Source organism: Pongo abelii, chromosome 3 (genome assembly GCF_028885655.2).
Source record: "Pongo abelii isolate AG06213 chromosome 3, NHGRI_mPonAbe1-v2.0_pri, whole genome shotgun sequence".
NCBI classification, from domain to species: domain Eukaryota; kingdom Metazoa; phylum Chordata; class Mammalia; order Primates; family Hominidae; genus Pongo; species Pongo abelii.
The window spans coordinates 204,107,284-204,135,008 of record NC_071988.2 but is presented as its reverse complement, the minus strand read 5'-3'; the positions used below and the strand labels follow the sequence as shown (position 1 = coordinate 204,135,008).

At 40.8% G+C, this 27,725-nt stretch overlaps 1 protein-coding gene and 1 long non-coding RNA gene across 2 annotated transcripts in view; one reads left to right on the top strand and one right to left on the bottom strand.

Annotated features, from left to right (window-relative positions):
- Window positions 1–27,725, bottom strand: part of TENM3 (teneurin transmembrane protein 3) — a 2,759,728-nt gene that overhangs the window by 967,915 nt on the left and 1,764,088 nt on the right. The window lies entirely within an intron of this gene.
- On the top strand, window positions 1,946–11,889 carry LOC112133150 (uncharacterized). The gene is made up of 3 exons (XR_002914827.2): window positions 1,946–2,091; window positions 10,267–10,340; window positions 11,600–11,889. It is a non-coding gene; the product is annotated as an uncharacterized LOC112133150 (long non-coding RNA).

Genomic DNA, 27,725 nt, shown 5'->3' with positions numbered 1-27,725 from the left:
AAGCTTTGTTCTTTGTTAGCCAATGTCCTGTGACTGATGTTTCTGAAATCAGATTTTTGTAACATTCCAAGTATTTTTCAAAATATGAAAATTAAGGTCAGTGATCTTTAAAAAAGACTAGATAGCTTATTTTAATTTTTTACAGTACACATAAAATTCCCTTATGTCCAGTCTTTTATAACTCTCAAAAATCAGGTTTTTTTTTTTTTTGGCACATTAGGCAATGTTAATTAAAATGATAGGTTAATGCTTTCAGGGTTAAAAATCTGATAGCAACAATATTAAATAATAAACCATTTGGCTTTTCTAACTTCTGTAGCCGAAATAAAGCTGGAGAAATAAGAACTCCATGACTCTCAAAGGTGGACTTATTAGAATAATATGTGCAGATGACAAACTCACCTCAAAAGAGATACTGCTAATCAAGAGATTACCAAAAACAAATTTTTTTGCAATCTTTAAATGTAAGCTGAAAAAAGTACAAAATTTGGTCATAAAATCATTTGTGGGAAGTGAAGGATAAGAATTATAGAATTATCTGTAAGTCATAGTAAATCTTTTTTTTTTTTTTTTTTTTTTTGAGACAGAGTCTCGCTCTGTGGCCCAGGCTGGAGTGCAGTGGCGTGATCTCTGCTCACTGCAAGCTCCGCCTCCCAGGTTCACACCATTCTCCTGCCTCAGCCTCCCGAGTAGCTGGGGCTACAGGCATCCGCCACCACGCCCGGCTTATTTTTTGTGTTTTTTTAGTAGAGACAGGGTTTCACTGTGTTAGCCAGGATGGTCTCGATCTCCTGACCTCATGATCTGCCTGCCTCGGCCTCCCAAAGTGCTGGGATTACAGGCGTGAGCCACTGCGCCTGGCCTACATTTTTAAACAATATACAAAATGAAAAATTGATTATTTATTTGTCTTTGTGTCAATTATATTAAATTAGAAAGACAAACATTGTCATGAATTACGAAAAACCAGTTTTTTGGGGGTTGGGAAGACAGAAAGATTTTTAAGATGGTAAGCTTATTTTTACTTCGATGAGGCCAGTGTCTAATTGAAATGCTACCTGTGTGTATGAGAAGTTGTAGGAAAAAGTCCCCCAGAATTTAAGCACACAGTTAGGGAAGAGTCATTCTGAAACTGAAAATAGTAAAAACTCCAGTCAGCGTAGATAAGCTTAACATTACAGGAGCGACCTACACTCAGGAAACTTGGGTGACGGGATCAAGCTGGCCAGGAGACTCTCCAGGACTATCAAGTGGTTAGAGATTTCAGTCCATCTGGGAAGGGCAAACTTATTAAATAGTGTTAGGTGTTGCTGTGTGGCAGGCACGCAGCAAGGCAATTTATATAACATAATATAACCCCATCTTTGTCTCTTTACTCTGAGGGATGTTATTTCCCCTAGTTTATAGGTGAGAAAACTGAGGCTAGAGAGACGGAGCAGAAGAAGCAAGCTGGGGCGGGGCACAGTGGCTTATGCCTGTACTCTCAGCACCTTGGGAGGCTGAAGTGGGTGGATCACCTGAGGTCAGGAGTTTGAGACCAGCCTGACCAACATGGTGAAACCCCATCTCTACTAGAAATACAAAAATTAGCTGGGCATGATGGCACATGCCTGTAATCCCAGCTACTTGGGAGGCTGAGGCAGGAGAATCACTTGAACCTGGGACGGGGAGGTTGCTGTGAGCAGAGATCGTGCCATTGCACTCCAGCCTGGGTGACAGAGCAAGACTCTGTCTCCAAAAAAAAGAAAGAAAAAAAGAAGCAGCAGCAAGCAGGATGCAACAATTCTTGTAGAAAATATCTACAGTGAAAATTCCCTCCATCTAAATGTGGCACTCTTGAAAAGCTCACACAGAAAGCTTTCTATGAAGACTCAGGTGCTCTTCCACATTTTTCCATCACACTCTCTGCTTCCACTGGGTGGAGAACTTGTCACCCAGTGTCTGAATTACTAGTGTGCTTTTCTCTCTCCTGCTAGATCCTTGAAGGACAGCACGGTGTGTGCCTTGGTCTCCAGGGACCCCAGAAGCACACCTCAAGACCATGAATCAAAAGCAAGTACTTAATTTGGAAGGTGAAGGAACTGCTGGTAGGTAAGTGGGGACGTGAGCTAAGGGAGAGAACATAACCATGAACAGGCGAATTACCAAACCAGCTCCCACGATGGGGACTGGAGCTTCCTCACTCTGGGGAAACTCAGGGGCTGGTGCAGAACTTGAGAGTTAGTCATCTCCCACTCCCATCAGCACTGCTGGAGGCTTGCTCCTGTGGGGTGGGCAACGTAGGGGCTGGCGCTGGGACGTGGGAAGACTGAATGGGAAGGGGATGGGATAGGGCGGTTCAGCAGCATCTGCTACATGATCCTCCATACCTCGCCTGGAGCCTATTGTGCAGCATCTAGGCAAGAATCATTTGTTGAGTGAGACCGTCTTTTTCATTTATCAATCAATGCTATGAGCATCTGTGTAGAGTGAGTTAGTTCTCCTAAACCTGATCAACTTTAGGCCAATTGACTACATTGAGTTTCCACCCATATAAAGTTCAGGACCAAACCCCAAACTATTGCAATTTTACCAATGAACTGTCTGAAGTCAACAGCAGGTCATCCCCTTTAACACATATTTAGCCCCATCAATATATCTCTTTATTCCTATCCAGGTATCGGCACCTAGCAAATACAGCATCTTATACAGAAACATCATTATAGTTGCTGCACTTCCTGAAACACTGTAAAATCTAGAAAACAGGAACGTTTCAGAAGTTCTGAATATAACTGAGAAAGAACCGGTGTGACTGTTTGTTAACAGTGATAGTGTCAGATGTAAAGATAGAAATAATTCACTCTTTCGTGACCTAATTTTAGTGAACAATTTAAGGTGAAACAAAAAGTCACCACGTGAATTCAAAGACTCTGTTTAAGAGAGGGCCTGTGTGCGTGTGATTTAAAGTACTGTCTCCCCCACATCTGTGAGATGAATGAGAGCGGTGCAACGGGTCCATGTCACCTTGGCTGGGGTAGTGATGGCACCTCAATGCATGCAGGGTACCAAGTGTGCATGGCAGGGACCCACCAGAGGGGGTCCCTGACAGACAGGGTGGTATCATGGGAGGACAATCGGACTTAGAATTAGAAATCCTGGGGCTGGGCGCAGTGGCTTACGCCTGTAATCCCAGCACTTTGAGAGGCCAAGATGAGTGGAACACTTGAGGTCAGGAGTTCAAGAGCAGCCTGGCCAACATGGTGAAACCCCGTTTCTATTAAAAATACAAAAAATTAGCCGGGTGTGGTGGCACGCATCTGTAATCCCAGCTACTCGGGAGGCTGAGGCAGGAGAATCTCTTGAACCCGCAAGGTGGAGGTTGCAGTGAGCTGAGATTGTGCCACTGCACTTTAGCCTGGGCAACAGAGTGAGATCCCATCTCAAAAAAAAAAAAAAAAAAAAAAAAAGAAATCCTGGGTTCAAGTGTTGTTTTGTCATTTACAGTGTGTAATCCTGGGCAAGAAACATGAACTCTTTGAGCCTTAATCTCTGCATCGATCGAATAGAATCATAACGGCTACTTCATTGGGATATTTTGAAGATTTATGCAAATAGTGGGGTTTTTAAACAGTAAAGCACTGTACAAATGCCACTAGTATTGAAAGAAAAAAGAAAGGATATTATTTGGCATCCTCCAAACCCCAGAGAAAAGCAAAGGGGCTTTTTGGTGTGGAAGCCTTTGGCCTGGGCCATCAGAGAGTCCATTCACCAGGATGGCGCCGAAGTGAGGGGCGGCGGAGGGGACAGCAACCTTGGCAGTGAGGGAAGGAGCACCTCAAAGCCCACACGTGGCAGGGGCAGCTTGGCTTCAGCCTCCCCTCCTGGAAACAGGGCATTCATCAAGATACTATGAAAGTTTGGTTTAGTCAGAGAAAACAGCTCTGCCTTTTCTCCTCCCTCAAAAAGGTTCAAGGAAGAAACCTCAGTTCCTAGAAACCAGTTTCCAAGCAGGTAGCACTCTTTCTTTCTGGAAGCCAGGCTGGTGACATGAATAAGGAAGATGATATCCCTTACTGAGAAGGAAGAGGAAGAGATCGTTTTTTTTTAAGGAATTGGTTCCCATTACTGTTCCAATCACAAGCACTGTCTTGGCCTCTCTTGTTTTCATACTTGAAAATGATCAACATGCAAACAGCCTGTCAGTACTTTGCAACCTTGACTCTCACAGTTGCTCTGTCTATAAAAGACTGTTGCTTGGTAGGCATCGTCCTGCTCTCCTTACCTGGTTCCGACTGCCTCATACCTGGGGTGAAGCATCTGCCACAGGGTTCCTCCCTCAGCCGTAGAACCTGGTGAGCTGTGGGTCACCCACTCACTCTCGCCGAAGAACCAATGATTGAAGTGATAGTCTGTTTGCAAATCGTGACTGTCAGGGAGGCAAGAGCTTCAGAAGACATTGCTTGAACTGGATTATTCTTTGTAGAGGAGGGCACATCAACAAAGAATTTGTTGCGTGTGCTAAGCGGGCATTTTAGCAGAAAAGTGCTGTGCTGGTGTGTGAAGATCTTTTGTGTGAGCTACTTTTAGGCTCCTCCGGTGGTACATGGAGCCACGCTGGCTTCTGGCTCTGCTGACTGCTCACGGCTGTTTGCAGATAAGAACAGAGGTGAACCTGAACTCTACATAGTTTGTTTCTTCTTTGCAAATAGATGTGCCCTGAATTAATAGGGAGAGGGAAAAATCTTACAAAGTATATTATATTTGACGAATCACCAATACTGATCTTAAAGAGTTACCCTTGTCTCCCACCATCTGTTAGCACTAATTGATAATACCTATCCCATTCCAGGGCTTTCCTGTACATGACCTTGTTTGTTTTGTTGAATTCTGCCCCTTGGAATGTAGGGAAAAGAGGAATTATTGCGACTCCTGCTTTATAGGACGCCCTGTCTGGTGTTACCCAGCAAGGAAATGACAGAGATGAAATCAGAGCATAGCCTCCTAGTCCCGAATTCTTGCCATTTCTGCAACACCACACTTCTTTCTTGGGAAAGAAAAGGAATATCTAAGAAAGGCTAAAATTTTCCACTTTCAGTGGGGATGAACAACAGAATTTGCAAATTTTATCTTCCCTTTAGAGCAGTGGCTCTTAACCCTGGTTGCACATTAAAATCGTCTAGGGAGCTTTTAAAGAATACCTTTGCTGGGACCTCACCCCATACCAATTAAATCCAAATCTCGGGGGGTGGCCTAGGCAGCTGTATGTTTCAAAAACTCCCTGGGTGATGCTAATGTGCAGCTAGGGTTAAGATTTGCCGCTTTAGAGTAACAATCAACAAAACGCTGGTTGCCTTTTTTCCACTTTTAAATCACTCTGGGAATGTAGTAATGAGAAATCCTAATAGCCACTTTGCTGATGGCCTCAGAGATAGGCCCTGGCCCTGGTCCTTAGTAGGGATTCAAATTTATCTAGAGATTGACTGACATGAGATGGTAAAGAAATGCTTTCACGCCTGGATCTGTAACAGTGGAGCTGTCAATCCAGAAACTTTGTGAGACAAATAAATTACATCCTGATCCCTTCACACCTTTTAATTATGTTACCTTAATAGTTTTACTACTGATGACCAGAAAATTAACACTTATCATTGATAGTGCTACCAACATCTAACAATTGTTTTTCTTTATTAAATAACTAGTGGCTGTTTTTTCTCCTGCTTATTTTTTTAGTTATCAAATAATTACAGATAACTATTCATTTCAAGGTTAACTTAGTAATCCACTGTGAATACACATCATTCTTATGGAAATTTTATTACGACTTATGGCTTCATAGGAATAAATATATGTAACTGGAATGCTTTTATAGTCATTTACAAAATAAACCCACTACTGACAAATTTGTGCTGGATGTTTACATAAAAGTTTCACTTTCTATTAAGTTCATTGTTTTTCTTGCATGGGTCTCTTTAAAACATGCACCAGTTGGCAAGGGTCAATCCTGTGCTAGGTTTTGGGGTCACTATTAGAATATACTCTGGATAATCCCCCATAAGAAATGTGATGATGCAGATATCAAAAAACGGGAGTGAAGAAGACAGAAGGACTTTAAGGAGGAATTGGTTTTTTCATTGAGCCTGTTTAAGCCACTTCTAAATAAACACTTTTGGTCTTGAATCTCCAAATCACCATATTCATCCAGTTCTAAGGCATATGTTCACCACATTTTATGTAAAAAATAGAAATATTTACAAATTGATTCTTTTTGTTCTCTTGAGTACACTTATGTTAACTGTGTGTTTTGTGATTGAGGGTATTTTACTGTCAATAAAATATGGCATTACATTTGCTAAATTAATTTCCTTTCTGAAGTTTACCAAATATCCAAATTCCAAATTAATAATGCCTTTCCCAATCTCCTTCAGTGGGACTACAATTTGGAATACCTTCCAAATCCCTGTACTTCTATTTCTATACCAATAAAATGGTGGGAAAGACCTGATTTAGTTTTCTCTTACTATTTTTAGAGAAAAAATATTAATGTCAACTACTTTCTCTGTTTTTTTTTTTTTTTGAGAGTTTTTTTTTTTTTTTTTTTTTTTGAGATGGAGTCTCACTCTGTTGCCAGGCTGAAGTGCAATGGTGCGATCTCGGCTCACTGCAACCTCCACCTCCCGGGTTCAAGTGATTCTCCTGCCTCAGCCTCCGGAGTAGCTGGGACTATAGGCTCATGCCACCACAACCAGCTAATTTTTGTATTTTCAGTAGAGACGGGGTTTCACCGTGTTGTCCAGGATGGTCTTGGTCTCTTGACCTCGTGATCCATCCACCTTGGCCTCCCAAAGTGCTGGGATTATAGGCGTGAGCCACTGCTCCCGGCCTGAATCTTTTAAAAATAGTTTTTAGTGCCAGTAGGACTACTGTAGTTTCTTATGCTAATGACACCTAGGAACACATTCTAGTAGGGCCACTGCAATCATTTCTGAGAACTGAATTAAAAATGTGACAGGTAGCCCGTAACTCCATACAACCATCAATGACATGGACTGGATGTGCGCAGTGACTAAGCCTGTCCTCAAATGTCAGTGAGTGCCCAGTGGTCTTACTGCATTGTAACCTGGTGGCCTGAAATAGTTAATGTGCTTCCCTAAGCAATCTACTTTCCACCAGGGCATGGCTAGGACACCGAGTAGAATATAGAGTCTGGTGAATTAGAAGATTATTTTTCATTAATTTTGATTTTTTTCCGTTGTTCTAGGTGCTTTGAATATTAAGTCTTGCCTGATCAGCAACTCATGTTGTTATGATTTAGCCATTTTTCACCTTTCCCTTTCATGTCATATAAAATGGGAAGAATATGACATTTAAGTGTATATACTTTTCTGGTTTTAGACTTGGACAGTTGAGATTGTGAGATTGCTATTCTACATAGTGCTGTATCACTACCAAAAAATGTTTGCTGAGAGAACTGTCTTACAATATGCATATTGGTCCAGCATACTTGTAGCACTCTTAATAGATTATGTTGGTCGGGTGCAGTGACTCGAGCCTGTAATCCCAACACTTTGGGAGGCCGAGGCAGGTGGCTTGCTTGAGGCCAGGAGTTGGAGGCTAGCCTGGGCGACATCGAAAAACCCATCTCTTAAAAAAATAAAATTAGCCAGGTGTGGTGGTGCACACCTGTAGTTTCAACTACCTGGGAGGCTGAGGTGGGAGGACCATTTGAACCCAAGAGGTGGAGGCTGCAGTGAGTTGTGACTGCACCACTGCACTCCAGCCTGGGTGGCAGAGTGAGACTCCATCTAAAAAAATATATAGATTATATTATTAGAAAAATATGAAAAATCCCCGGTTTCAAGTCCTTTGTAAGACTGAGCAGCATGTTCAGCAGGAACTGTAAGTGTCTTCATATATCTGTATCTTATTAGGATGCAACAATTTTTAAAATGATGTTGTTTTCCCTGTACACAAAAGCCATCACTTCGAAAGCCTTTAATTAATTTGTGAACAATCAAGGGCATATGAGATAGCTGCCATTTAGTGAGCCAAAGCAATCCAATGCCAACTGCAATAAACCTACCAAGCTGTCATCGAGTCAAGCTGTGAGAAAGGTGACGATGATGACAAGCAATAGTTTCCTTCAGTGGTTTCATAATTTCAATTTTTTGTTACATTTCCAGATTTTCAATACTTATAGTAAGAATGCTTTAGTAGAGAAATATTTTCCCCAGGGGTTACTATCAACAACTTAGTGTATTGGTTTTTTCCCCATCATTGCTTCAAGTATAGAAGCTCATCAGACAAGAAATATTGTGATTACAGTCATATATAAATTATTTAAAGGGGTTCAGCCAATCAAAACAGAGATCTAAGAGACTATTTTCCTCTTGATGCCTTTGTAACTCCTACTCAAAAAGCAAATTTCTGATTGATAGAATAGTTTTGAAGTTACTTCAAAAAGACCATTCTTTTGGATGGGAGGAGGATCTCAATATGAACGGTTCACATACTTCCACAGTAGCTCTTTCATGACAAGTCTTTACAGAGGAGGAGGAGAGAGACCAAAATAACAACAAGCAGGGGAATAGGAAGTGGAAAGAGACAGTGTTAGAAGGCAACGCAGGTAATTAAGGTCTATCCTGGAAAAAAGAAGATTCATGCATTCAGAGGTTCCTCACATATCCCAGTTCTGGCTAAAGAAAGTAATCACTGTTGAATAATCTGTTACCAAAAAGGTCTCATTCAATAACCAGTTTTCACTCATGCCTTCCAATGGAAGCATTTAGCCCTCTGCAGATAGCCGCTATCATGCTTGACTTCATACTCTGAATATCACCTGCAAGAAACAAAATGCTAATCGCTTCTCATCTGTCTCAATTAATCCATTCCCTGCATTTTGAGATCTTTCTTTTTCTCCCTCCACCTTTTTTTTAGATCGTATTCTTATTGCCGCATACGATTGTATGTCCACTCTTAATTAAAGCTAATAATCATAGGATAACTCATTTTAGATAGAATCTGGGGTAATATTTTTTTTAGAATTTTGTAGGAGAATTAGTACAGCTCCCCTTTTATTTGCCCAAAATTAAACCTGGAAAACCTAGAACTTCCTAAGAGCTAGCAAAGATATCCTCCAAAATTGCCAATAGTGGATGCCTTACATTTGGAAATGCATTTTAAAACATTATTACCTTGTCCTCAAAGGACATTCTGCAAGTGTCATACATACTCCTCATACGTTAAACAGTGGAGTTAAGACAGAAAGCTGAATCTCCTAACTTACAGCATTAGCGGAAAAGTGAAAAAATATACTAAATAACCATTCTGAACAATATGGAGAATGAATAGACTAGTTTGATAGATAAAGCTTTTATTTATACTTTAGTTTTTGTAAAGGGCTAGTTCAACAGATATGAGCTTTGAAATTACAAAAATGTAGGGATTACACAGATAACACTCTCTCTTTCCTTAAATAAGTCTGTTTCCTTTAAAAGCTTATAATGCAGCGTCCCCCACTTTTGTGACTCTTACGGCAAATACTTCACCAAAAACTCCAATCAATTATGCAGTCTCCATTACAAAGTTTGAGGATTTTAAAGTATCAAAAAGAAACAAGAGGTAATAAACTCACTGTTAAAGCATTTAGCTTGGCAAGTGATTTATCTCTGTTCCTTTATCTGCTTAGGGTTTTTATTTCACTGTGTGAGCAAATTTCTACTGACAAGCAATTTTTGGAGAACAGCCAGAAGTGCGGGGTGGGAGGGAGGGAGAAAGATCTCCTAAGATATCAAAGACCTGAAAAAAGAAACCTGATGAAGTGACATTTGTGGTTTCAAAAATAATACACCTCCTCTAGTCTCCTGTTCATTTACCAAAGAAAAGCTCTCTTGTTCTTTAGCTCTCATTATGTAATGCAATGTATAGAATAATTGTGAACAAAATAGTTTTCTGTATGAGATATATAAAATCATTTTGACCCAAAACATCCAGTTAAATGATAGAAACATGATCTATTGTTGCCTTGTACTTCCAAAGATTCTCCTGTTGATACTAATCCCGTCTAACTGAGTATGAATAGAACCAAAGAATTTGCATGGCAGAGTAGCCTAAACAGAAACTAAAATGCTAGCCATGTGTGAGTTACTATTATTATTCATTCATTTGGGGTTCAAATCGTCTGAGTAATTTACACATAGTAGGCCCTCAAGAGATGGATTTCATTAAAGTGATTTCTCATTGCCGTTTTCTATAAATTATTTTTATTCTTAACATGCTACCTCATTTAAGCTCTCCGTACAGCAGCTGTATAAATACCTCTCAGGCAGACTTCTCAGCAAATACAGCAAGGCTGCTACAAACAGGTAAGTTCATGTATTCCACAAATGCGTGTATTCATTCGACTTATAAATATTTACTCTGTGTTCACTAGCACTAAGCACTCTGCTAGGGGCTGTGGAATTTTAAAGAATAATTAAGATGGAGTTGTGTCTTCAAGGAGTCTCATTATTGACAAAGGATTATATCGCAGGATATAAGATGAGAACTGTGACAAAACACCAAAGGGGATTCAAAGGGGGAAGAGATTGTGTCCTTCCAGTGGAATCTGGGAGGGCTTTTATGGAGCAAGTGGCACTTCAGCTAGGCCTGGACGAGAGGGCCAGGAGCGGGGAATCTGGGGATCCTAGCAGGCTGAGATGCGGTGAGGAAAGCCACCAAGGCAAGGAAGCACAGAATGTGTGCAAAGACCAGAGGGAAGTCAGTTAGTCCAGTGTGCGAAATGAGAGGGCGGCTATCAGGGACTTTGGTGCACTGGGGCTCTAGGCACTGCCATCCATAGTGGGCTGGAGTGGCTCTCTCTGGAATTCCTCAGGGAATATTCCACTTGAGTAACAGGCAGAACTGCCCAACCTGGAAACTGAAATAAAGATAACACCATGGCAGTCTATATTCCACCTTCTATAAAGTGTCAACATAGACACTTATATCTGAGCATCTTTAAAATTTAGGTTGTGTTGAAGGAGGTCTAAAATTCTACAGGAGGGAAGAATTTTTTAAAAGGCGATGATATAAAATACATAAGGGAAAAACATGAGCCTCTGAACCACATGTGCCTCTGAACCACTGGCATTCAAGAAAAAGCTAACCCAGTGAGGGGGAAAAGGCCCCAACCCCCTGTTCTCTATCTCTAGTACATAAGAAAGGGATATTGTTTCCTAGAACAACACCCCAAGGCCCCCATTAGAACATGAAAATATTTACAGCGGTGGTGCTTTCACTATGGGATTGCATGTTTTCCTTGCAAATATTTAACTTATGCTTTTGTGAGCCATGGCACATGGTGTAAAGAAAACAGTACAATCAAAGCTGATTTTGAGGGGTGAAGGCTTTTTATCCCAAATTACTGTGTGTGTGTGTGTGTGTGTGTGTGTGTTTAAAGAAAATTTCTAGTTAAATGTGCCCACTACCACTAATCATTGCAACTAAGAAAATACGAAAAGTTTCTTATACTTAATCTACTGTGAAAATATACACTGAAACAAAAATAGCCCAAATTATTGGAGTCTTTTGCTTCATAATTTAAGAATAATAAAATTTCTTTTTCATCTGTTTACCCTGTCAGCCAAAAACAAAGCAGAATTGTTCTAGGAAATAATCACTTGAACAGCGGAGGAGACTTTGCCCTATTTGATATGGAAAGCACAGCCAAAGGTATGGATCTCAGAGCCTCAGAGTGAGGAGCTGCTCCAAGCCTTCTTCCCTAGATGCCTCACACCCCTGCTGGACAACTTCCAAGCATCACAGCTCTGGATGGCCACTCATCTTCTGTGTACAGACTCCAACCCAGCTGAAACCCATTTCATGAAATGTAATTCATATAAACCTAATTTATTAAAGAGTTGCATTCATTAATGGATTTTTTTTCAGTATTACTACTCATAGAAGCTGGGAAACTGAAAAGGCAATATTGTTCCAATTACTGTTTTTGTTGATAAAAATTTTGAGAAACACAGTTACTTCTAGATCAGGGGTCCCCAACCCCTGGGGCAGGAAATGGTACTGGTCCCCAGCCTGCTACCAACCAGGCTGCATATCAGGAGGGGAGCTGAGAGCAAGTCAGCATTATGGCCTGAGCTCCGCCTCCTGTCAGATCAGCCGTGGCATTAGATTCTCACAGGAGTGTGAACCTTATGGTGAACTCCACATGGGAGGGATCTAGGGTCAAGTGCTGCTTATGAGAATCTAATGCCTGATGATCGGAGGTGCAACAGTTTCATCCCTCAGTCATCCCCCCGACCCTCCCCCTCCATCTGTGGAAAATTGTCTTCCATGAAACCAGTCCCTGGTGCCAACAAGGTTGAGGACTGCTGTTCTAGGTGGCACAGGTGATTCTTTATGGAAAATTACGAACAATCCTGATGGCATGTCAATGAGATTATAGCATATCTGTTCTCCGTGGTTATGGGAATATATTAGCAAAAAACTGTCACCTCTTTGCCTGTGTTCTTTCTCTCTTTCCAGGGGTGAAATATATTGAATAACCTATTATTTTTATTACTTCTATTCTTTCTATGGAACTTCTAATTAACTTGTTTTATTTATTCATGTGGCATTAGTACTTGGATCTCGTTTTGGGTGGGACTAGGCAGATCGGGGGGCAAAAAAACTTGAGAATGGACAGACCTATCATTTAGAGGAGGTAGCTTGGGCAGATCTGGAGTGTAGGCACCAGAAGGCAATCCCACAGGTGTGCAGACATCAGAAGGAATCTCATGGTAAATGACAAGAGGCATAGCCAGGAAGGGAGGTAATTGGTGTCAGAGAGGTCCTTCGGGGCTCACCTTCATGGGCAAGTGAAGAGCCAGAGGCAGGTGGATGGCAATGAAGGGGAGTTCTAAATACAAATAGCTGGGACCTAACCATGGCCATGGTCTTCATGGGCAAGACTCACACATTAGTCAGGTTCAACCAGAGAAACAAGCCAGTAGGAGATAGGTATTAAGAGATTTACTGGCCAGGCATAGTGGCTCATGCCTGTAATCCCAGCACTTTGGGAGGCCAAGGTGAGTGGATCACCTGAGGTCAGGAGTTTGAGACTAGCCTGGCCAAAGTGGTGAAACTCCGTCTCTACTAAAAAATTTTCTGGGCATGGTGGTGGGCACCTGTAATCCTGGCTACTCAGGAGGCTGAGGCAGGAGAATCACTTGAACCCGGGAGGCAGAGGTTGCAGTGAGTCGAGATCATGCCACTGCACTCCAGCCTGGGTGACAATAGCTAAACTCCATCTCAAAAAAAAAAAAAAAAGATTTACTGCACCAGGCACTATGGCACACATTTACCCATGTGACAAACCTGTACATCCTGCACGTGTACCGCAGAACTTAAAATAAATATAACAATAAAAAAGAGATTTACTGCAAGGAGCTGGTATATGTGGCAATGTCAATTGGTGAAGCAAGACCACAATCTGTAGGGCGGGCCGTCAGGAAGAGAAGGTTTGAAGTTGGAAAGTCTACAAGTTGAACCTGCAGTCCCCAGGCAGAATTTATTCTCCAGGGAAGCCTCAATTCTGTTTTTGCCGCCTTCCAACTGATTGAATCAGGCCCACTCAGATTATCAAAAATAATCTCCCATACTTAAAGTTAACAATTATGGACTTAATGAACATCTACAAAATACCTTCACGGTAACACCTAGAATAGAATTTGAGTGAATAACTGGGGACTATACTCAGCCAAAACTGACCATCGCAACTCATGTCTGAAGGACTGAGAAAAGCAAGATGAAATATTTCAATCCCGGAAGAATAGTACAACTAAGCTAAACTATAAAGCAATGTGGGTCTCCTAGTAAGTCTTTGAGTCAAGGACAAAATTATTTGAACTAAGGAATGAGGAAGATAATTTGCTAGAAGGAAAGTCCAAAGCAGATATCAGGACCAAAGAGACGAGCAACAAACCACTACAAACACTGGACTTTGTAAAACCCCTGTCTATAGGGAGTTTTGGCCCTTGTCTAAGTCTGTTTGTGCTGCTATAACAGGATACAGCAGACTGGGTAATTTACAAACAATCAAAATTTATTTCTCACAGTCCTAGAGGCTGGGAGGGCCAAGGCCAAGATGCCAGCAGGTTGGCGTCTGGTGAGGGTTTGGTCTCTGCTTCCAAGATGGCACCTTGAAGGCTGCATCCTCATATGGAAGAAGGAAGAAAGGCAAAAAAGGATGAGCTCCCTCCATCAGACCCTTTTATAAGCACATCTAATACCATTCATGAGGGTAAGCTTTTGTAACCCAATCACTTTCCTAAGGGCACACCACCCAATACTGTTACATTGAGGATTAAGTTTCCAACACATGAATTTTGGGCAACACACATTCTGACTATAGCAGTCCTTGAGTCTTCATCTCTAGGTGTCGGTTAAAAAGCACAATCTACAGGGACCAGGAGACCTTTAGGAGTAGGGCAGTAGCTCTAAACCAGAGGCAGTTTTGGTACATCTCCCCAAGGGACGTTTGTCAATGTGTACAGATATTTCTGGTTATCACAAAGGTAGGGAGGTTGCTATTGGCATTCAATGGATAGCTACCAGTGATACTGAGGAAACTTCCTGTAATGCCCCCTGTGGTCCCCACAATAAAGAATTATCCAGCTCCAAATGTTAATACTGCCAAGGTTGAGAAGCCCTGGAGTAGAGTAATCATCATAGGTAGAAGGTACTCAATATTCAATTTAAAGTAATCCTAAACTTTTATATAACTACTGAATATCTACAGAGCTCATGAGGAGGCAGCAGCCACAGCCCTACGTACTCTCTGGATGCAGCATGGCATAGAGAAAGGAGCATGAATTTAGAGTGGAGTCCTGAGTTCAAAGCCAACTGTGACATACACTTTGCATGTGCACCTTGGGCAAGATGCTTAATCTTTTGCAGCCCCAGTTTACTTATCTATAAAATGAGAAACTATCTCTCATAGGATGATTATTAGTGATATTACCAGATATATGTTAGTTACTTTCACTTTTGTCCCCCAAAAAGTATTCGGCAAGTTATGACAATAATCTAGCCAAGAGAGGATAAGACTATAACTTTAGCAATGACATTATCGATGCATAAAAGTGATTCAATTTTCAAAATATTTCTTAGAATCTACAAGACTTGTTGGCCTAGTGGATGGGGAAGAGAGGAGGGAGAAGAGGAGCAAAGGATGAATAGAGTAGACGGGTGGCATTATCAACTGAAATAGGAAATCAGCAGAGGACCCAGTTGATGGGGGAAGATAATGAATTCATTTTTAGACATGTAATGTCGTGGGTGCCTTCAAGAAAGCCAGATGGAGGTACAGTGGTCATATTTACAGTTTGCAAACCAGTTTCATATATGTTGTTCCTTTTAAACTTTGATCCTTATAATAACCTGACGAAAGGCAGGCTTTATTATTTATAGTTTTATAGATGTGGAAACTGGGCTCAGGGAGCCTAAGTAAATTACTGAAGACCATCAAGACAGCAGGGGATAGAGTTTTCCTTTGACTCCAGTTCTTAATAATGAGATTTTAAAAAGCAAAATGTCAGGTGTGATAAGTGGTAAATGGAAAATGAGTAGAGGAATGAGGATTGATTTCTGCTGGTTTGTCTGTGAGGGGTTTACCTGCTCCTCAAAGACTGGAGGGTTGGGCAGAATGGAGCACTCAGATGGGGGCTCTGAAGATGGTACCAATCAGCCACATTGAGAAGACAGGACACAGGTTGCTGAGGCCACTATGAGTGGAAACGTTTTATAGTTCATTAACTACATGAACACAGGGGCTGAGAGAAATTTGAAACAAAAATGTTAGCAGGCATTGCCAACTCAAAAAAAAAGTTGCAATGATCATGCAAATCAATGGAAAGATATGAATGAACAAATTTTGATTTACCCATAAGTTTTTAGAAACACATTTACTGAGACACATTTTAATCTCTGAACATTGATGCTCTTTCATTCCAATAGCAATATAAAGCATGCTATTCTGAGAAAGAGCTCTGAAAAGGCTGGGTTTTCACAGGTTTGTTTTTCACAGTTTTAATGTTTCTGAAGACTTACTTTTGGCCGTGAGACATATATTCAAAAATGATCTAATGAGACCAATTTGATTTTTAATTTAGATTTTCTAAATCTGAGTTCCTGAAAATTTCATCTAAGCAACCCCCACCCTCCGCTTATTTCTTGGAAAATGACGGCCTTCGGTCTCCCAGCTGTGTGATCAGTGGAGGGTCTCTTCCTACTGGTTACAGCAGCACCATCAAGACTTTCAAAGGAGACGTGGACTGTATTTTAATCAACCTCTATATTTTTCTAATATCTTCTGTATTCAAGTTTCCCACATTTGAGGGGACCTATTAGGCCATTTTCACTTTGTTTTAATGTATCATTCGTTTCCTCTACACTTTTTTTTTTTTTTTTTTTTTTTGATAGGGAGTCTCACTCTGTCACCCAGGCTGGAGTGCACTGGCATGATCTTGGCTTACTGCAACCTCTGCCTCCCAGGTTTCAAGCAATTCTTCTGCTTCAGCCTCCCAAGTAGCTGGGATTACAGGCACCTGCCATCATGCCCAGATAGCTTTTTTTTTTTTTGTATTTTTGTAGAGACGGGGTTTCACCATGTTGGCCAGGCTGGTCTCGAACTCCTGACCTCAGGTGATCCACCCACCTTGGCCCCCCAAAGTGTTGGGATTACAGGTGTGAGCCACCGTGCCCGGCTTCCTCTACACTTTCAGAGACTGCCATAGCTGCATGTTGTATTTTTTTAACATGATTTTAAACCAATCTCTTTTGCATCTCTTGGTACACTTCCTTTATTCCTAACCTTGAATAGATATATTTTCCTTTTTCTCTTTTCCTAAATCAGGCTCTTGAGGGGTTTATCTGTTTTATAGGCCTTTTTCAGATTTAATTATACTTTCTACTCCTTTTGTTTTTCATTTCATTAGCACCAATTTTTATCTTTATCCAGTCTCTCTTAGGTTTGTATTATTTGAACTTTTGTTCTTTCTAAATGTTTGAACTTTGGTTCTTTATATATTAAGTTCCTCCTCTCTCCCTCTCTTCTGCTTCTGCTCTGATTATGGTTGTTGCTAGTCCCAAATGTTTGCTATGGGAATAGGGCCTAGATGTTTTGGGAAAGTCACCTCTTTGCAAATTATTTTGTAATTTTCATTTGATTATGATCAGGAAAAGTTGCCTGTCAAATCTCTACTTTAAAAAAATGTGTTAAGGCTTTTCTTTCCCAAATAAACTATGGATTTTTGTAATTGTTGCACACACACACACACACACACACACATATTTAAAAATATATGTGTTGTAAAATCTATTTCCTATTCCTATGAAGGGCTCTGCAGGTATCCATTGAGTCAAGTTTATTAACTGTATTTTCCAGCTCTTCTATGTCCTTACTTATTTTTCATCTACCCAATCTGTCCAGTCTTGAAAGAGGTTTATTGAAAATGCTTACAAAGTCTGTGTTTTTGTTAAGTTCTCCTTGCATTTTTAATTGTTTAAAATTTGCTAAGGATTTTGGTCCATACTGGTTTATGGCTACTATTTTTTGTTTGTAAATTTTGTATAATAATATAATATATTGAATCTTTTTATAACGCTCTTCATCTTAAAGTCCACTAGTCATACCCACATACCATTAGTATTGCCCTTGTTGATTTATTTTGTTTTACATGTGTCTAGTACACATTGCCTTTTCCTTATTTTCAAATTTATTGCTGTTTTATATACTTTTTCTGTAAGCAGCATAAGGCTCCATTTTGTTTCTTAACCTTCTCTAAAGCCTTTAATGGGATGAGTTCTTTTATGCATAGATAGTGTAATCATTGAAATACTTGACTTTGTTCCCTTTGTTTTCCTTTATGGTAGTATGTGTTTCACTACATATTTCTTCTTCATTAGTTTTTCATGTTTCATTAAGCTACTATTTTCTTCTCCCATTTTTTTTCTTATTAATTGAAAGTTCTTTAATTTTCTATTCCTTTGCAGTTTGCTTTCCCTTTCCCAACACTTACTCAGACACATGTTTACCCACTATTATTTGAAAACAAGATGCTGACTACTTCCCTTGTCTCCTTCTACCTCCGTAAGATGAGACTTAGAGGAATACTTTGTCTTTTCCCCCGAATTTTCTTCTTTGCACTCCCCTCCCTCAGAGGCGACACTGAAACTCATTGTCCCCATTCTCAAATTACAGGTTTCATTGAAAATGTGGTTAATATTTCTTTCTTACATTGAAATCCATTTCATTTCTGGACTACCCCTTACTGGTATTTTGGTCTTTTGGATCTCACTTCCTGGTCTCTTAACTTTTTCTTCATGTTTTCGTTTGTGTATGCTGGATCTGGGTTTAAGATAAAAACCAGCTTTATTTAAGTCCACTAATTTAGATTTCAACACTGCCTTTCTCTTCTTCAAACAACCTGTTGGAGATGTTTAAGGCATACAATGCTTGTGTGCTTGATGCTTTGTTTGTTGTTGCTTTGGGCAACATGCTTGATTGTTAACTGCCCATATTATTCCTAAGTGCGCAGAGTTGTGGTCTAGCTCTTCCAAGGGCTCTGCTTTCCTGGACACCTGGTGTTTGATCATTTTTTTTTGGCTTCCCACTCTCTTCCCCACTCCTCTGTGCCACCCCTCCCTGCAACATGAATGGGATTGCTACCCTGACAAGAGAGAACCCAAAGAGATCCCTTGCCTTTTCCATTGTGTGAGGTGACAGTGAGATGTCAATGAGGAAGCAGGGCTTCACCAGTTGCAGAATCTGCCAGTGCCTTGATCTTGGACTTGCCAGCATCCAGAACTGTGAAAAATACATTTCTGTTGTTTGAAAGCCACCCAGTCTATGGTATTTTGTTAAGGTCTGTTGAAGGAGACACTAAGAGGTTATCTTCAAGAGATGGAAGGTAGACCATTCTCTTCCATAGTGGGTTGGCTGGGTGCCTCAGGAGGCAGCTATTCCACCCAACTCAGGTATATTCACTTTCTCCTCTCCTTTCCCCGGGAGACAGGGGTTTTAGTCCTAGCAGAGGACTTCTCCTTGGGTTGGTGGGGCCAGGAAGACTATTTTTCAGTCATTTGTATACCGTGACTCCGATCATGGATGAATCAAATTCCTCTGCATCCCTGAAATTCTGATCCATGCTCAGTGAACGCCCAGGGTGGTATCCAACCTCTCATGTGACCACTCCGGACAAAGACCCCAGCTCAGCGGTCCTCCAGAGCCCAAAATATTAATGATACTCATGTGTCTGCAAGTGTAGCATTTACTGGACATAGGAAAGGCAGAGAAATTGGCACTCAGAGTGCACAGAAAGTGAAATATTGAAGTCCAGTCACTGTCTCCTAGAATCCTCTCGGTGTGATGCTTTTAAAAACATACACAAAAGTTGTCTTTTAAAAAGACCCTTGGGTCGAACTCTCTACAAATAATCAGCATAACTAATTTTTCCTTTATAAGCATTGAAGTAGTATCAGAAAGTCATAAATTATCAGCCAAAATTTTTCTAAAGTTAAAAGCAGCAACTGAAAAACTAATATTTCATTCATGTTAGTTTTCTCATCCTTAGAACAATGACCTGATATTCTCAACAAATACTCTAAGGTATTAGGAGGAAAAAAGTGTAGTTAGTGTTACTCTAGGATATTGGAAAAGAAAACAAAGTTTAGTTAGCGTTGTTACAGTTATTATGATATCTCAAAGCTTCATGAAAGCCGCCAGCTCTAAAAAATTTCAGGACACTTAAAGTGAGCCAAAATATTTGGCCAGATTTGTGTCATTTTGACCTAGGCCTCTTAGTTCCTAGTGGCAAGAATGAAGAGGAAAAGAGAAACAAATTAAAAAAGTGTGTTAACTCCAGCCAGATACGGTTTTTAAGAGAAATTAACCATCATCAAAAGGCAATATTTGCCCTAAACAATAAATATTTGTGTTTAATCATCCTCAATCTAGTGTTCGAAGAATGTACAAATAATTTCACAGTCTAGATATCCATGGCAATGAAATCCAGGGTATTCTGCAGGCCTAGTATTATGGTTTGGCTCTGTGTCCCCACCGAAATCTCACCTTGAATTGTAATAATCCCCAAGTGTCAAGGGCAGGGCCAGGTGGAGGTAATTGAATCACATGGGCAGTTTCCCCCCTTCTGTTTGTGGTAGTGAGTAAGTCTCATGAGATCTGATGGTTTTATAAGTAGGAGTTCCCCTGCACAAGCTCTCTTGGCTGCCACCATGTAAGACGCCCTTTTGCTCGTGCTTCGTCTTCCACCATGATTGTGAGGCCTCCCCAGCCATGTGGAACTGTGAGTCCATTAAACCTCTTTCCTTTATAAATTACCCAGTCTCAGGCACGACTTTATTAGCAGCATGAGAACAGACTAATACACCTAGTTAACTCAAAATGCATTTTGTTTACTTTGAAAGTGCTTTCAGAACTCTTGTATAAGTTTATGCCAAAAGAACTTTTTGGCCAAAGTGTTGGAACCAGTGTTGGAAAGATACAGTCTTAATTACCACTTCTGTGGGCCATAATTAAGAAGAGATACATGATGACTTTTTGGATGCTATCTGAACCAGGTATATATAACAGAAGTAACAGTAAATATATGTGAGATATTCACAAGATACATAAATAAGAATAATTAGGAAGAGAAGTATTCAATTCTTAGGGTAGAAAAATAGCCTGTCAAGTGATCCTTTCAATTTTCAAGGCTGCTGCCCCTAAAATATTCTGTAGTGCATATTCATATGCTTATAGGAAGGACACTTGGCTTGGCAGACATATCTCTTGAGTCAAAATAATTCAACCTACTCCAAATTTCTCACTGCTTACTGCATCTCTCCATATGCTGTTTCTGCCAGCCTCCCAAAATCAACTCATCCAAATTTGGACACATTTTCTTCTATCCCCTCTTTCCTCATAACTCATTTTTCCTCTAGCAGCCTCTCTCTATATTGATATTTCCATGTAGTCGCCCAGGCCAGGGAAGCTGGGGCGCTATATCATCTTCCCACACTCCTTAGAACCAACCACACTGGAACGCTTGCCGCTCCCTGAACATCCTCTGTCCCTGGCTTTGCATATACTGTTCATTTAGCCCAAGACTTCCTCAAGCAAATCTGACTTGAGGAAATAACGCCCCTTCTTCAAGGCCCACTTCAAATGCCACTGCCATAATTCTGTCCTGTGGATCCGTGTTTACATCACTTTTTTTCTGTCTACATTTTGTTCATTGCACATGTATTTATCTCTCACCAGACCATACACTGTAGTGTTTAGGGACAGGGTTCCAAGGACAGTTTTATCTTTCAAAGTCTAAGTGCAGGGTCTTGTATGAATAACATGATCAACAAAAACATTTGTTGATTCTAAACCTATTACAGCACAAACATACTGCACTCACTACCCCCCAAGCAGAAATTCAGGAGCTACGAGTGAGAAATCTAATAATTTTAGATTTTTTAAAACAGAGAGGAAAGGGGACTCAGATTCGTTCATTATTTACCGAGTGCCAGATGTTTCAGATAATGTGCTGGTGCCAGAAACCTGCTTGCCTGTTTCTTTTGCAGAGGATCGTACACAGCTGTCGTTGTTATTCCCACTTCACGGCTGCAGATACTGAGGTTCGGAGGTTAAGTAACTTGCTAAAGGTCAAACAACTGGTAAGTACAAAAAGCAATTTTGAACTCCCTTGTGTTTGGCTTTAGAGAGTGCTGTTTTTCTCCCACAGTGCACAGTCCTGGATCCCGCGCTTGTTACTTTTCATTTGAATTGTCATTGCTTTTTTTTTCCCTGAGAGAAGATGATTTATTTACCCGATCCACCTTTGTATTAGTTTTTATTGCTGCTATAACACATTATCACAAGCTTAGTGACTTAAAACAACACAAATGTACGCTCTCACAGTTCTGGAGGTGAGAAGTCCAAAATGAGCTTTAAGGGGAACAAAAGAAGGTGCCAGTGAGGCTAGTGGCATCTGGGGGCTCAGGGGAGAGTGTGTTCCCTGCCTCTTCTCCATTCCAGAGGCTGCTTGCGTTCCTGGGATCAGGGCCACATCGTCTCTGCTTCTCACATAACCTGAACTGCCTTGGACGTTCTTGCTTCCTGCTTATAAGGACCCTTGTGATTACAATGGGCCCCCCAGATAAGCCAGGAGCCTCTTCCCTTCTCAGGATCCTTAATTTAAATACCTTTTGCCACGTAAGGTAACATTTGTAGATTCTGGGTATTAGGACGCAGACAACTTTGCAGGTCATCATTCAACCTTCCACACCTTCATAAGTGAAATGTGTATTGGTAAAATAGGATCTTTTCTTTAGCATAGTAGCCCAGGAAGCTAATTGGTGGATAATGAAGTTGAATCAGGGATGTCCAACTCCGTAAGTAGTTCAGGGCAATACACAATTGAACCAACGAGCTACAAACAGAGACACCTGTTTATACAAACACCTGAACCACGGATAATTGTGATAATTATATGCAAACACTTATTGGCTCTATAAAATTCAAAACATACTTGACATTACTCATGGCATATGGTCAAAAAGCCCCAGAGCCATTATACTTTAAAAATGAAATTTATGTTATTCACTCCACTCTGCTGTGCAGGGGTCCTTTTTGAATTTGAACAAATACCCTGTGGTCAAAATTCCCCACAGAAATGCTCACTTTCCTTATAAGTATATGTTTGTTTCCTGCCTATCTGAATGGGAAGTGGCTCTCTTTAACTTCTTTCTTTGTTAGCTTCTTCAAGTGAACTAATCATTGAAGCCACTCCTGTGATAAACGGGCAGTTAAAAGACTCAAATGTCAAGATGTTTTTATCAGCCACATCAACAGTAACTTTCAGATTGAGTATTTTTCTCTCCAGTGTATGTCAAATAGTTGGCGTGGCTTTTTCCGCCCCCTTGCAAAATAGAAATTGCTTACATGCTAATAGGAACTTCCTTGTCCAATTGTTGACACACCTCATCTAGAATACTCTTCACCTGTTGGTGAAAAAGATGATGGGACGTATTGTCCTGTAGCTGTTGAATGCCCTTTAGCCCTGAGAAGCAAGTCTACCTCCTTGTGTGTACCCAGTAGGTGATCGTAATAGAGTTCCATTTCGTGGTTTGTGGAAAAAAAGTGTTTTAGAGCCAACCCACGTGTGTTTTCAAATTTCATACCAATATACACTCAGCTTCTGAGCTGCTCATTTGCTCGCTGGCTTGTATCCCATTTTCACATGCAATTTCTTTATGAATTGAAGGGAATATGTAGGCAGGCATCTAGCTGTTCAAGAAAATAAATTTCTATATTTTGAGCATGTGCCTTGCTGTAGATGCAAGACAAAACAGATAGGTAGACATCTCGGATTGCCAGTGAGGTTTTATTTTTAAAGATAGATTACAGAAAGTATCCTTCTCCATGCTGCCCAACCTGAATGCTTCTACTAGAATTTTTTTTCCTATTTAAATATTGCTCTGCTCCTCAATCAGTAATATAATGACCTATCTGAAAATGCCATATGTCATCAAACTATTTGGCAGCAAAAACCTATTTGAGACCCATTATTTAGTGACAGCAGTGTCTACTCGAATAAATAAACTTCATTATCTATATGCTCCAATCCATGAACATCTGTGAATGAAGAGATATAGCATATTGATTTTGCTGTGGTCCTTTGCTGCAATGTACGTGGCATTACATCCGCTTACAATTTCAATGACCAGCCGCAGTTTAGAAATAAAAATCGTTATCTGGAAACCTCTCAAACCAACAGAAATGTAATCAATTTTTTATCTGTGGTTAGGCGCTGGAAGTCAGTGGTGGATTTTCTATCCTCAGTGTTCTCATTCTTTTGTTAAAATATTTAGGGAACTCCCATGGGAAATACTATACCTAGATTGAAACTGTTTACATTAGGAAGTGAAAAATCTGCCCTTTGTATCTTGTTAGCCACAAATACATCCTTGTCTCATGGAGTCACTTCCCCTAGAGGATTATGGGATATAGTTCTCCTCTAGTTTCTGAATATATTTCTACTGAAAGGCTGAAGCCACAGGGACTCACTACAACCTTGATTATTATTTAAATTCAGCATACAATTTCACATCATGTAACTTTAACTCCCATTCAGGTGGGAACATACTAATTTGACATCTAGAAGTATTCCCAATAATGTTCTTTTGATGATTATGAAAGAAAAATAATCCTATACTGGAAGATATGATAGAAATGTTCCTAGGATTGGCTGGGCGCGGTGGCTCATGCCTGTAATCCCAGTACTTTGGGAGGCCGAGGCAGGCGAATCACCTGAGGTCGGGGGTTCGAGACAAGCCTGACCCACATGGAGAAACCCTGTCTCTACTAAAAATACAAAATTAGCTGGGCATGGTGGTGCATGCCTGTAATCCCAGCTACTCGGGAGGCTGAGGCAGGAGAATCACTTGAACCCGGGAGGCGGAGGTTGCGGTGAGGGAAGATAGCGCCATTGCACTCCAGCCTGAGCGACAAGAGTGAAACTCCACCTCAAAAAGAAAAAAAAAACAGTGTTCCTAGGATTGGTAACATGTCTTAGGTAAGTAATCGTTACATTTAATACGTTATTTCTTTTTAATTTTTGTTTACTTATCCATATTTATGGAAGACATACTATTGTTCAAACATGGTCAAAGTGATGGAAAGGTGAAGAAGTCGTGCTCTCTCCTGTTGAGGAATTTGCGATTTGTCTAGTAAGAGGAAAGATACACGCTTTCAAATAACTACAACGCGGGGTCGAAAAGAACAGATACCACGGTAGAATTATAAATGAAAAACTATCAGGTATCTGAGATGGGAAACTTCCTAGAAAGAACGAGAACAGGAGAAGGCCTGGTGAAGGAGGAGCATTTGTGGTGAATGAAAAGTTAAGAGTGACTAATCGATGGAGTATCTACACTGTGTGCCTGACAGTGATGGGCAAGACAGATACAGTCCAACCATGGAGAAAGGCCTGAAATAAGACTTTACACAAAAATGAATCAGTTACAAATATGATCCATCCGTGAGGAAGGATAGGGTTTGATGAGCCCATGGAAGCAAAGGCCCTAATTGAAGGATTCTCCTATCTTAGTCTGTTTTGTGCTGCTATAACAGAACACGTGAAACTGGGTAACTTGTTAAGGACAGACATTTATTTCTTACAGTTCTAGAGGCCAGGGACTCCAAGATCAAGTCACTGGCAGGTCTGATGCCTGGTGAGGGCCTAGTCTCCACTTCCGAGATGCCATCTTGAAGGCTGCGTGCGCCGAAGGGGAGGAATGCTGTTCCTCACAGGGCAGGAGGTTGGAAGAGCAAAGAAGCCCTTTTTAAAAGGCATTGAACCACCCAGGAAGGTGGCGCGTTCATGGCCCAATCACCTCTTAAAGCTCTCACTTCTTAATATTGTCACAACAGCAATAAAATTTCAACATGAGATTTGAAGGGAACAAACATTTGAATGTTCAATCCTAGCATGAAGTATTTAGGCTGGGGGGTGGGGATAGCCAGAAGTAGAAGAGACAGGTAGTACAGTCGAGGAGGAAATAAAGGGCAGAATTAAGATCCAGTCTGTCTCAAGACACAGGCATGGGGATGACAGATGTAACTACTGTAAACACAGCTCCTTGGGGCTTCAATGACATATGGGATTCATGAGCAGGTGTAGGAATTTATGGGCTCAGAAAGCTGAACTGAAAAGGCAAAAAGCAAACTGCTAATTATTGATTACATACTGCAGACCACGTATTTCATCAAGTTCTTTGTACATACATATTACATTTAATTTATAATGTTCTTATTTTACAGATGAGGGAAATAAAGATTTAAAAGGCTGAATGATTTCCCTAAAACGATACTCCAGGTTTGTAATGTTCACTGTTGCCTGAAAATATTGGAGGGTGGGTTAGGGGAGGGACTCTGAATCCCGGAGGAATCACTCTTATTTTACGGGGAAAGAGATGAGAAGAGATTAGGCTGTTCTTCCACAGATGGAGAGCTGGATAGGCAGAGAGTCAGGATTAGAAAGTTTATGTCAATGTAAGTGTCATCAATACAAATCAGAGAAAGGGAATAAGGTGAGAAAAAGTTTAAACATGGAAACTTCTAACTCTTTATTGCTTCAGAATTAAGCCCCCATATTCCATCAAATTCCATAGCAGAGCTTTGCTAAGGGTCCGCTGCAAATGGGTGACATGGGCACTGAGATATTTATCCTCTCAGCCCTCATGGTGGAGGGAACAAATTTGTTGGGAGATACACACACACACACACACACACACACACACACACACACACACAAGTGCACACACGGCGTTTGTTTTTAAGGATCAATTGAATGTTGAGAACATAGAAACTCTGAACAGAACCTCAGAACAGGAGCTAGTCTGTGGATTCTGCAAGGAAATTCTTCCCTGAGGACATGACCTTTCAGTGGGCATCTGAATGAAGGCAAAAAAATGGGGGCTCTGGGAGAAGGCTAGAGAGACTGGGAACTACAAGTAGAGTGAAGCCTGAGGCAAGGGACTTCCACCGCAGGGAGGTAGAGGTAGCCAATGTAGTCTGCACTTTAAGAGGAGAGTGCCAAGCAGCACGTGGACAGGTCAGAGAGGAGAGTGAAGGGGGTGGAGTGGTGGTAACGGTTTTGTGTGAAGGTTAAAGGATTTGGGTTTTCATCTTAATAGGAATGGAAAGTCATTGAGTCAATGAAGGTAGGTAGGTTAGTGAAGCTTTTTCTTGGGGAAGGATGTTCATATGATCAGGTTTTCATTTGCAGATAACTCTGTGGAGCAAGTGTGAGCATAGCAGAACGCTTAGGAGGCTGCTGCAGGTGCAGCTTTAGGCTTTATGATGGCAGCAGGGGCAGAGAGAAGCAGGTGCTTATGAAGACCCATAGGAGGCTGGATGGAGGAGAATCGGGGGACGGGGGAGAGACAAAAATCCAGCAGAGTGAGGCAGGGAATTGGGAAGGGGTGAGAAAAGGCACCTAGAGTTTTCTCACAGGCTGCCCCGGATATAGGCATATGGTCTGACCTCCGTTTTTTCCTCCAGAAAGACAGGTTTCTGGCAATGTTGTCCAGGACGGAATCAAACTCCTGGGCTCAAGAGATCCTCCTGCCTCAGGCTCCTGAGTAGCTGGGACTACAGGTGCCTGCCACCACACCAGGCATCCACTTTTGACTTCTTTTGCCCCAAAGTTTTAGTTAAAGTGGTCTTTTTAATTCATTGTGACTACACCCAACCCTCTCCACATCTCTATCCTAAATTTGTTTCAACCACCTGGAATTGCCTTTCCCTCTGTATCTGCATTTCAACACCTTGTTTATTCTTTAAGTCTCAGATCAAATACCCTGCTTTTCATGAGATCATTCCTAATTTGAAGTAATTTATCCTTCTGTATATACCTTAACTTTAATGATCTGTGTATCTCGACACATATATTTATCACATTTTTTCTTGTGTTTATTATTTGTGTGTCTGTCTGCTTCCCCTTTAGGGCTGGATAGAGCAGATTTTATATTTTATCTGCAAACATCTACCAAAGTTATTTGCAAAAATCTACCAAAGTTTGCAAACCAGTTAGAATTGGACTGACAGTATTTTATTTTTACAATACAAATTTTCTATTATTTGTCAATTAATTCCACATAAAATCCAGATTTCCAGTTTCTCTGGGGAAGCAAAGGCTTGGCCATCTTTTATTTCCCTC